The following is a 10,893-nucleotide window of genomic DNA, read 5'->3' as shown; positions in this document are numbered from 1 at the left end:
TATGCCTTTTTCATCAACAGCCTCCATGTCCGTCTTTGCGCTTGGGGGCCCCACGGCTCATTTTGCAAGGGGGCCTAGAGCACCGACACCACACTCGTTGGTGCCATGACTGACGGCACACAACGCAATAGCAATAAGCGAACAGAGAGAGGGTTCAATGCCAGCTTTGGGCAGTTGGATTTATTCTGTAAATGTGATATTTAGCTCTAAAAATTCTTGAACAATTTGTCTCCCGTGTATTCGTATGACACCAAACATGCATCGAACTACTGCAAATGTGGGTTCCTGAATTCCTGGATAGAAGAGAATAAAGCTTACACCGTGTGCACAATTCTTAGGCAAGGCAGTATTTTGAGCATGTTGTCCTTTTTATGCGTGTTTTCCAAGGCCAAGCTGACTAAACGTGAACGCTTATTGGGTTTAAGCTTACCAGGTGATGACACTGGGGGAGGGCGTGGCCTTAGGAGTTTATCAGGTGTGCACAATTATTAGGCAGGAACTTAACAGAGTCTGAAAAGTCAAGCAGTAGAAAACATCTTTCACCGGGAAGCAGCGCTCTGGAAACTGCCAACATTTTAGGACGTGACCGCAGAAGCTTGCAAAGTTCGGCTGCAAGTGCACAAAAGGGTGGCAAAAATGATGCACGCAAAAGAACTGCCAAATATTTGATGAAATCAAAGGTGAAGCTCCCAGGAAGCCATTCTCCTCCAGTGCTGTCATATTCCACAACTGTTATCTACCTGGGGTGTCCAGAAGTACGACACACTGTAAGAACGGCTGAAACCCCCCCACCACTGAACAAGACACACAAGCTGAAAGGCTACGACTTGGCTCAGAAATATCTGAGGACAGATATTTGAAAAGTTTGATGGACTGATGAGATGAGAGGCTCTTGATGGACCAGAGCGATGAGCCAGCAAGGTGGGGGTGGGGTGCTGGTAAAGGCTGGAATTATTCAAAGATGAGCTTGTTGGGCCTTTTCAGGTTGAAGATGGACTCCAACTCAACTCCCAAACCTGCTGCCACTTTTTTCCCTCAGCGGTCCAGGAAAAAGTGTGCATCTATTCTCTTATGCAGGACGATGCTCCACCTCATGCACCCGAGGACTCTACCTAGTACTCGCTAGCTTAGCTAGTCTTAAAAACGATCTCATCATTTGGCCTTCTTTCAAGTATGGCTGTTTCTGTAGTGTGCGGTCGCTGTACCGGACCGCCATGGTGACGAGAGAGCTGAGCCCGAAGGAAAAGCTCTCAATTTACCAGTCGATCTATGTTCCCACCCTCACCGATGGTCACGAGCTTTGGGTCGTGACCAAAAGAACGAGATGCCGGGTACAAGCGGACTCACCCTAAGCCAGCTCAGAGTAGACCCCCTGCTGCTGCTCCTTCACATCGAGAGGAGTCAGTCGAGGTATCTAGTCCGGTTGCCTCCTGGACCGCCCCGGTGCGGTGTTCCAGGCATGCCCGTGCGGGAGGAGGCCCCGGGGAAGACCCGGGACATGCTGGCGGGAGGACATGCTGTCTCACAGCTGGCCTCCTGGTGGAACTGGAAGAGGGGGCCGGGGACCAAGACGTCTGGGCTTCCCTACTGAGGCTGTTGCCCCCACAACGCAGACCCAGATAAGGGAAAGACAATGGATGGATGGATGGATTGTTTGTTTTTTTATTTTTCTTCATGACAGGCGGCCCTGCCTCCCCTGCCTCCCCTCCCTTCCCTGCCTCCCCTGGCCTCACGTCACCGCTTTGACTCCATGCGACATATTCAACAAACTGGCCAGATGAGATGATCTTGCAGGAAGTAGCGCCGTCACGTACTGTAGCTTGTTTAGCCATCAACTGCCCTTTAAGCAACCTGGTGGGCTGCTGGAATTGTTTTGCAGGTCACGTTCAGTGTGTTTCTGGTAGAGAAGAATGAAGAACGGCGTCCTTGGTTGCCGTCCTGTGAGGACATGGGGTTGTTTCAGGTGATTTAAGAGTCGTGAGGGATACTGCATGGGCGCCGTCCTGCATACCACAAGACAGATCTTAAACATCCTCCCCTTTGATTCCCAATCTTTCCTGACGCTCAAGTGGTGAGAAGCCAAAGCAACCATAAGAGGGACGAACAGGAAGCTTTCCTTCAACTGTTTTGCCTTTTCTCGTGTCTATCGTGAAGAGGCTGCAGTCTTCCTGAGTCCGCACATCACAATGCACCTTTTGATTCCTTAATGGTGGCAAAAAACAATGGAAGGGAAGGGAAAGACAATTAATAACTTCAAATGGGATGTGATTTAGACTAAACAAAAGCATGCAGGTTAGTTGAGGAATGGCGTTATTGGTGTGAGTCCTGTTCATTCCGTCATGTTATGCGTGTCAACGCATGGAGTTCCACTCCGGTTTGCATTTGACTAATATTCTTCTTTCATTATAATCCACGAGTACCCAGCAGCAGGGCCGCTATCTGCTCCTTTGTGCAAGGAGGAAATGCAGGAACCCTAGAAATGAACCGCCAACAGGCCGTAGTGTGCATGGTTCTGTTCATACTGAAGGAACAGACAGTGGGAAGTATGGAGAAGTATGGCCCCCCTCCCACAGTGGGAAGTATGGAGTGCACTACACGTTCTGTGTGTATACGACTACTAACAGTATTTACCTGTAGGCCACACCTCGAGGTTAGCATGTTGGCATTACAGTCAGGAGATCCGGGTTCGTATCTCCGTTGGAACATCTGCAATAAACCAACACGTCCTCAGCGGTAAATAGTGTATCTAACTTCTTGATTTGTGTTACCTTTCTGTGCTCTTGTGTGCTTTTTCTACTCTGCTTTTGCTGCTGTACACCTGGAATTTCCCCCTGTGGGACGAAGAAATCTTATCTTATCTTCTCTCTGTTTGGAGTTTGCATGTTCTCCGCGTGTGTGCGAGTGTTTTCTCTGGTATCGGCGCACAAGCAAGACCTGCTTGGTGCTCCATGGCAACAAGCTCGCTAGCTCGGTATGTCCGCCAACTGGAATTATTCCCAAGTTTGGCCTTCGGATTGTAAATATGCAATTTGCAATGACTGTAAAGCTGCTCGTCTTGCGAGGGGAGAGTAAGGCATCTTCCTTGAATATTTCTAATCGCTCAGACTCATATGCAGCTCAAAATAATAAAAGAAGCGCACTGATGGTGCAGAAAAAACTAGCCAGCTGTACCCATCTTATAATTTCACTGACTGCATAGTTTCATGCTTTGCACTTTATTTCAGTCTTAAATGCGGATGTTTGTGCCGCATAGAAATGCGCAGCTTTCCAAATGTTGATAAGACGAGTTAGAATAGTTGACTTTTGGTCATGATTTTTTTTTAACAAAATATTTAAAGCAAATATAATTACAACATATTTGGGATTTTTTTTCCCACTCAAATACCATAAATGGATGTCAAAGATGTGTTATATTGATGGTAAATGTATTCCTGCTTTCAAAAGAACTGAACTTGACACTTTTCTGTGCCTTTGAATGACCAGTGGAAGATATATCAATTCCAAATAAATGAAACCGTGCAAAGTATTGATTGATTGGTGATGTTGAGTTAACAGGAAGTGGGTTGAGGATGAGGTAAAAGACAAAGACACCTTCAGCTGCAGCACTCCCAAAGACAAACATGGTGAAGTCATTATTTTCCAGGCAAGACTTTTCTTTTCGGTGGCACTGGGGGATGCAGGTCAGCAAGGGAAGGGTTTTTTTTCATTTTTATAAAGACAACAAAAATATTCAAACATACATTGTAGCTCTCAAGAACCAACACATGATCACCTCAACGTGATGTGAGATGTTTACAAGGACAAAAAGTTCTGCATTCAATTGGATCCTGTGGGCTATTCTGACTGACACACACATTTCCGGTAGAGTTACTTTGGCTCAAGCAAGTGTACCGAATATAACCCGGAAATAAATAATATCATTTCCCTTCAAACAGTTAGAAATAATACAAATATATCAATAATTCCCTTCGTATAAATAACAAAATCATCCTGTTATGCTCGTGAGGTCAGCGTCACGTGATTGAGTCACGGGATTTCATGCAACCAATCCGTGTCTCAACCTTGGTCACATGACTCCCAAAAACCAAGGAAATAGCTACCAGGAAGAGGCTGACACTATCGTTCGGGAGCGCAGAAGAACTTACTGCACAGGTAGGCTTGTAAAGTCGCTTCACGCTATAATTTATGAAGATTATTTGTAACGTGCCTGCATTGAATGCATTATAGGTGCCAGCTACCGCTAACGTGAAGCATTGCATTCTTGTACGTGGATATCGAACGGAACTGGTAAGTGTTGCTAACACTAGCTTCACTTAGCTTAGTCATCCGGTCCCATTCGTTTGTATGGGCCGGTTAACACAAACAGCCAATATTATGTCATAGTTTGAAATATGTTAATTGTTGTACCCTACACACATTATACAATTAGTATTTCACGTATCTTGATTGTGTGCATATTGTAATATTATGTCTACTGCTCTGTAGGCTTCCATTGAACCCTGGCCCCATGGCCCTGTGTTTACTACAGCAGTGATCCCCAACCCCCAGGGCGCAGCCCGGTACCGGGCCGTGGGTTATTTGGTACCGGCCACACAGAAAGAAAAAAAATCATTTCCATTGTGTTTTATTTTGAAAAGTGGCCGGATTCTCTCTGTTACATCCGTCTCACTTGACGCATGTCCATTGTGCGTGTGCTAACTTTCTCTCGCAGCACAGATAGACTACTACTGTATTTTTAGCATTTTTCTTTCACCTCATATTTGGTTGTCAAATGCGGATATTATGTGGGAATGCATGAAGGTAAGTTTTGATGACTTATTGACTGCTAATGTGCGCATTTGTCTCAAGTTAATTCATGCTAGCACACTGCCTTTTAGCACACACGTGCTAAATATTTGGGAAAAAATAACACTAGAAATGGAAAAACAAGCAGAAAAGTGTAAAAAAAAAAGAACTCTTACCAAAAAAAACAACAATTTGACGATTGGATACTTATTCAACCATGAAAATCCTTATTCTAAGACGGCCTAATGCATACATGTACATATGCAACATGCCTGCCCAGAGGATAACCTCTCCATCTACTTGCAACAGCGCACTAAATCCATGACTCCTCTAGCATTAGCTAGCATGTAAGTGATGAATATGCATCCGCCGTGACATTGCAGCCATCTTGTTTACGTGTGTGAAATGGACAGCCGATGGCGTGCATTAATGCGACGTCGGAGAACGTAAAGCCGAGCGATTTGTGAGGTCTGATGGTTTTCGAGGAGTAATTTTGTCATGCAAATGAATTACGTGCTAATATTGTTTTGAGAAGCCAAACTCTTTACTTCTTAAGTAACCCCAATTACTAAGTGGAACTACATTTGTCATCACCGGAGGCCGACCAAAACTGGGCTCACGGGACCGAGTGCAGGTCAGTCTCTGTTGATGTACTACGCTGCTGATGGGGATGTCCTACAACTTCATGTCAAAACATCCCAACTATTCCTTTAACACTGCATGAAGTCAGCCGTGGCATGTCCAACATGAGTGGGGAAAAAGTTCTCCTCCGATCCCATGTGGAAGTGGTAAGATTCTGGCTTAAGTTTTTAGAAGAAATGCGTTTGAGACTTAACTGTTTAGCTTGTTGTTAGCTGTCTCAAGTCTCTGAGTTGGGCAATGTGATGTAAACAATGAATAACAGGAGTGCAAAGGTGACTGTAGGGGTGGTATTTCATGTGCACAGGGCTCTGGTAATGTTAACACCTGAAGTCCTAAGTTTTCTCTGCTGAATGAAATTCCATTTATTGACATTCAATCCTAAATTGTGGAAATGAATTTATCGTGGTGAGTCTGGAGCCATCTGATGGTGATAAATGAGGGATGTCTGACCTTCCTGGTATATTTTGCAGCAATGTCATTGGGTCAGTCCCCTCCCTTTCTGCCTGTGGCAAAGAGCTGTGACCTTTCTGAAAGGTCCGTATATTATTACACCACCTTTCCCGAGAGAGTGGATAAAATTGCACGGGGGGGGCGGCACAGCAAAACCTCACCTCTGAAATCTTTCCAAAACAGGAAGGAAAAAAGTAATAGCTTGCACTTTTTTGTTGTTGGTGTAAAAGCTGTTAATGGCATCTCAGCGGGCTGCCATGAGCACGCTGGCGACCTGTTAGACGTCTTCACAGGTACGCTTCCACTTGGCTGGCGCTGATTTAGACAAGCACGGTCAAAGAGAATCATGCAGCAGCACCCTTTGGAGGCGCCACAAAAGGACAGTTTGTACGAGTGGAAGCAGCAAACGCACACCATTCCTCCACTACGGCCTTGTGGGTGCAGTCATCCTCTCACATTTCTGCTTTAGCTTCATTCAGCTGTTTTTCTACACCGGGGGGGCTTTTTATTCCTTGCTTGCTTCTGTTGAATTTTGTGCTGATTTTGAACAACACAAAAAAACTTGCTTGTTCAGGTTTGCTTGTCCCTTTAAAGCAACTGTAAGGAATAAATGTGTTTTTTACCCCTCGGAGTGTCACTGACTTGGAGCAAGTTCATCATTGACAGAGGCTGTTCCGGTTAGATTTGATGTACATTCATCATGTGCTGGAATGTCTTATTCAATTTGGGCCCTTAAAGGGGTAGTTGGTATTTTTTGACATGACGTGAGGGAAGACATCGAGTGGGGACTCAAGCTAACCCTGCTGTCGGGCCTGCACACAGCTGCAGATATCTGCTGCAGCTCACGTTATGTTACAAACAGTCCCTTTAAATATACAGTAAGATATTTTCGCAATGTGGGTCATTACTTGTTGGTGAGGGGCGATGGTGGGTCCCGCAGCCCAACCAGTTAAGAAGCACTGGTCACGCTCGCCCAGAAGCTTACCGTCATTTCTGGTTGTCTCACGATGGGGAGTGGGAATTGTGAGCTATTTGGTTTGGACTGTGGAGTGTACATGATCACAAATAGATGTGCACACAAAGATGCAAACACACACACACATGTAGTACACCCACGTAGTACACCCAGGTGGATGCAAAATGAATAAACATCTTCTACTGAGGTTTTAGCCAAGTGTGTCTCTACTCTTAGACACGTTCTTAACTGAAGCGTCACTGTTGTCTTTCTAACGTGTCTGCTGCATTCATCAATTATTTGGAATTTTCTAAAAAAAAAAAAAAAAAAAAAAAACTGTGGCATTCCCACGGCCTTGTCTGCATTTTTGGAAGCATGTTTTGGTTCTTTCTCCCCCATCAGATGAGTGCCTCTCAAAACATCAGCCCCGTGCATTATTAATATTTATCATTCACACATCCTGCCCTCAATTATTCTACACGACGGGATGAGATTTTGTCTCTGACTGAATAAATGGGACGGTGTTTATTTGGAAAAATGGGGCGCCACTGAAGGCGGCCTTATTTGGACCTCACGAAAGCAGGGTTTTTTTTAATATCATTGACTCAGACAATGACCTTCAATTCACACCACCACTGACCACTCTGCTTTCCTCACGGCCATGTGGAAGCATCACGTAGACAAACATCTCATTAGCTTGAATTGCCAAACTAGATTGGATTGTTAGTAGGATGAAGTCGCTGGCCAAGACACAGCAGGGAAGAACAAGCTCTCTCCAGCCTTGGCGTGCTACGGGATGCTGCAGCATTGGACTCCTACGAAGGAGAACATCTCAGAGATCAGCAACTGAAACGGAAGGACTTGACTTGTGTGCATGAGATTTTATGTTTTTGTATGTTTTAGGGCTGCGATTAATTAACCGTGGAAAAATGACATTAATCGCAAGTAAATATTTGAATGGATGGTCAGCCATATAAACAGTAACGTATGTTTGGAACGCAGCGAGAGAAAAGACAAAATGACAGGAAAACATGGATTTTCCATGAATACATTTTTATAGTAATAAGGGAAAAAATCACAATAATACAAGACGTGAACAATGTCACCATATTGCAATAAAACAACAAGAAGTTGGAATATCGTGACAAGATAGTCGCTATTGCAGCTTTTTTAATAGTTATGTAATGAGAAAACAATGACATTACACACAAAATATTTGTACTGGGGGGGAATGACATTACAGGAAAGTATTTGTACTGGGAAATTACAATAATATTGCAAAAAAATGCATTTGACAAGAATAAAAAGAACAAAACGTTTTAGAAGTATTAAGTTGCAACATAATGAAAGCAAAAAAGATCACATGATTGGAGGAAAAGAATGCAGTTTACAAGATGAAATGATACAAGAAGAAGAAATTACATTACACAAAAAACCTTTACAATGTGTTGAGGAAAAAAGCCATCATAATTATGACTTTTTATATCATTTTGACTTTTAATTGCATAATTATGACTTCTCATAAGTTGGACTTTTTAATCCCATAATTATGGCTTTTTTCATAATGACTTTTATCCCATAATTGACTTCTCATAATTTTGACTTTCCCATCTCATGATTATGACTGTCTTATAATTACGACTAGCTCAGAATTATGACTTTCCTATCATTTTGACTTTTTGTCTCATAATGATGACTTTTTGTCTCATAATGATGACTTTTTGTCTCATATTGATGACTTTTTGTCTCATAAAGATGACTTTTTGTCTCATATTGATGACTTTTTGTCTCATAATGATGACTTTTTGTCTCATAAAGATGACTTTTTGTCTCATATTGATGACTTTTTGTCTCATAAAGATGACTTTTTGTCTCATATTGATGACTTTTTGTCTCATAATGATGACTTTTTGTCTCATAAAGATGACTTTTTGTCTCATATTGATGACTTTTTGTCTCATAAAGATGACTTTTTGTCTCATAAAGATGACTTTTTGTCTCATAATGATGACTTTTTGTCTCATAAAGATGACTTTTTGTCTCATATTGATGACTTTTTGTCTCATAATGATGACTTTTTGTCTCATAATGATGACTTTTTGTCTCATAAAGATGACTTTTTGTCTCATATTGATGACTTTTTGTCTCATAAAGATGACTTTTTGTCTCATAAAGATGACTTTTTGTCTCATAATGATGACTTTTTGTCTCATAAAGATGACTTTTTGTCTCATAAAGATGACTTTTTGTCTCATAAAGATGACTTACCATTGGGATTTTTAATGTATTTATTCTTTGAGTGGCCGAAACGGGCTTCCATAGCTGAACCTAATGGATGCTAGCTTGTAATCCTAAAATAAAAAAGCAGCATTTAAGCCAAGTCCTCGTGATTCCCCATGTACGATACTGAAGTGTAATATCAGGTCTATCTGTTGGATGGTGATATCGGTGAAAATGAAGCGAGAGCAGGAAAGTGTTCATGCTGTGATATTTGAAGCCAAAGTTTGACTCCAAGGCTTTTGCTTCCAAACTGACCGTATTCGTGCTCACCCAAAGATTACGTATGTTTGTTTTGCCGCACGCAGACAGTCGTCCTGAACTGTCGACCCCATTGTGTGAGCACTTGGCAGGTGACCCCCACGGGCCGACCGGATGACATAGGTGATGAGCCTCTATAGGAGGCAGGGAGGAGGGACGGTGACATCACTTACACTCAGCCCACGGGGAGGATGTGAGATAGACACCCACAATCTTGTTTGTTTTCAATTAGGAGGAAGTTGACGTGGAGAAGTGGAGATAAGGAAAACAATACATCATGTGCTCATTTGATGATGATTATTATTCAACATCACCACAAATATGGAAAGCAGACACCTGACAGACAGCGAAGTGCAGTTCCAAAGTTGTTGGCCTACGGCGAGTGCACGTTTCACCCCTGTGTGTTTATTGTGGCTGGGGTGTGCACAAGGACCTGTCCTCACGGTTGCTGTCCTCCGCCAGACGCCCTGCCTAAAACCAGTGGTGACATCTGCCGTCCAGAAGTTGGGTGTTCACGTTGAAGCTTGAGGATGGGTCCCAAAACACCAGAGCATTAATGGGACGTCATCATCAAGGTCCGCTACGTACCGCAGTTTAAGGTCACCGCTCAGTTCATTTTTACCGAGCCCCCAAAGGGACATGACCAGACTTTTGGTCCCAAAAAAAAATTTTTATTTGTCTTTTTTGTTGTTGTTGCCAAAAATAGGCCGTTTCTTTCTGCAGAAAACATCTCATTCACTCTAAGTTGGGAAGCAGTTCTACATCGTTTTCATAAGTTCTACTTGCCCCCACTCCATTTTGAGCCTCAAATAGGTCTAATTATGTACTGTATTATTTCCTTTCTTTCTCTTTTTTCCAGTCTATTGTGGCCTTGATTGTGCTCCCTTCTGTATGTATTCTATTGTTTAATATTGCTCCAGTACACTATTTGCTCCAAATAAATAAGACATGAAATTGTAGTTTATTGTTTTACTGAAGCTGTTTGACAAACATTGACATTTTTTTGCTACTTGAACAGAATATTCAAGCGGCAAGCTGGTGTTTGTGCACTCATCTGCTCTGGCGCTTCAAATCTGTTTCTGAATAAAGAGGTGGAAATTAAAAATGTGTTGTTTTTTATCTGATTCCATTCATCCCCAAAAAATCCACCAATTAATCAGTTATTAAAATAATGGTTAGTTGCAGCCTTACAGGCGAGTCTCGGTTACTCACGTTTTTTTGCCAGTTTGCAGCCATTTTCATCCAGAGTACAATGCAATGCAATACAATAGAATACAAGTACAAAATCAGACCATAATAAACCTGTTGGTGGAGGTTAATGAATCCCTCACTGACAGTGGCTACGTTTCCATGCAGTCAAATAACCCTGTCATCACCAGAACATTAGCAATAACCCGGTTCATTATCCGCCGTGCCGGTGTTGTTGTTGTTTTTGGAAACAGGAAGAAGAAGCGGAAACGACGCTCTTTGCGTCATGATGTTTTCCGTGCGTCGAGACGTCCGCACGGGGTTATTTTTGGCTT

General features: G+C 42.8%; 1 long non-coding RNA gene across 1 annotated transcript; it reads left to right on the top strand.

Annotated features, from left to right (window-relative positions):
* Window positions 1-4,088: 4,088 nt before the first annotated feature.
* On the top strand, window positions 4,089-10,460 carry LOC129169566 (uncharacterized). Its single transcript, XR_008566444.1, has 3 exons — window positions 4,089-4,152; window positions 4,228-4,287; window positions 4,486-10,460. It is a non-coding gene; the product is annotated as an uncharacterized LOC129169566 (long non-coding RNA).
* Window positions 10,461-10,893: the final 433 nt, after the last annotated feature.

The sequence above is a fragment of the Dunckerocampus dactyliophorus genome, chromosome 16 (genome assembly GCF_027744805.1).
Source record: "Dunckerocampus dactyliophorus isolate RoL2022-P2 chromosome 16, RoL_Ddac_1.1, whole genome shotgun sequence".
NCBI classification, from domain to species: domain Eukaryota; kingdom Metazoa; phylum Chordata; class Actinopteri; order Syngnathiformes; family Syngnathidae; genus Dunckerocampus; species Dunckerocampus dactyliophorus.
Note: the sequence above shows the minus strand (reverse complement) of the source record. Positions and strands in the feature narration are given on the sequence as shown.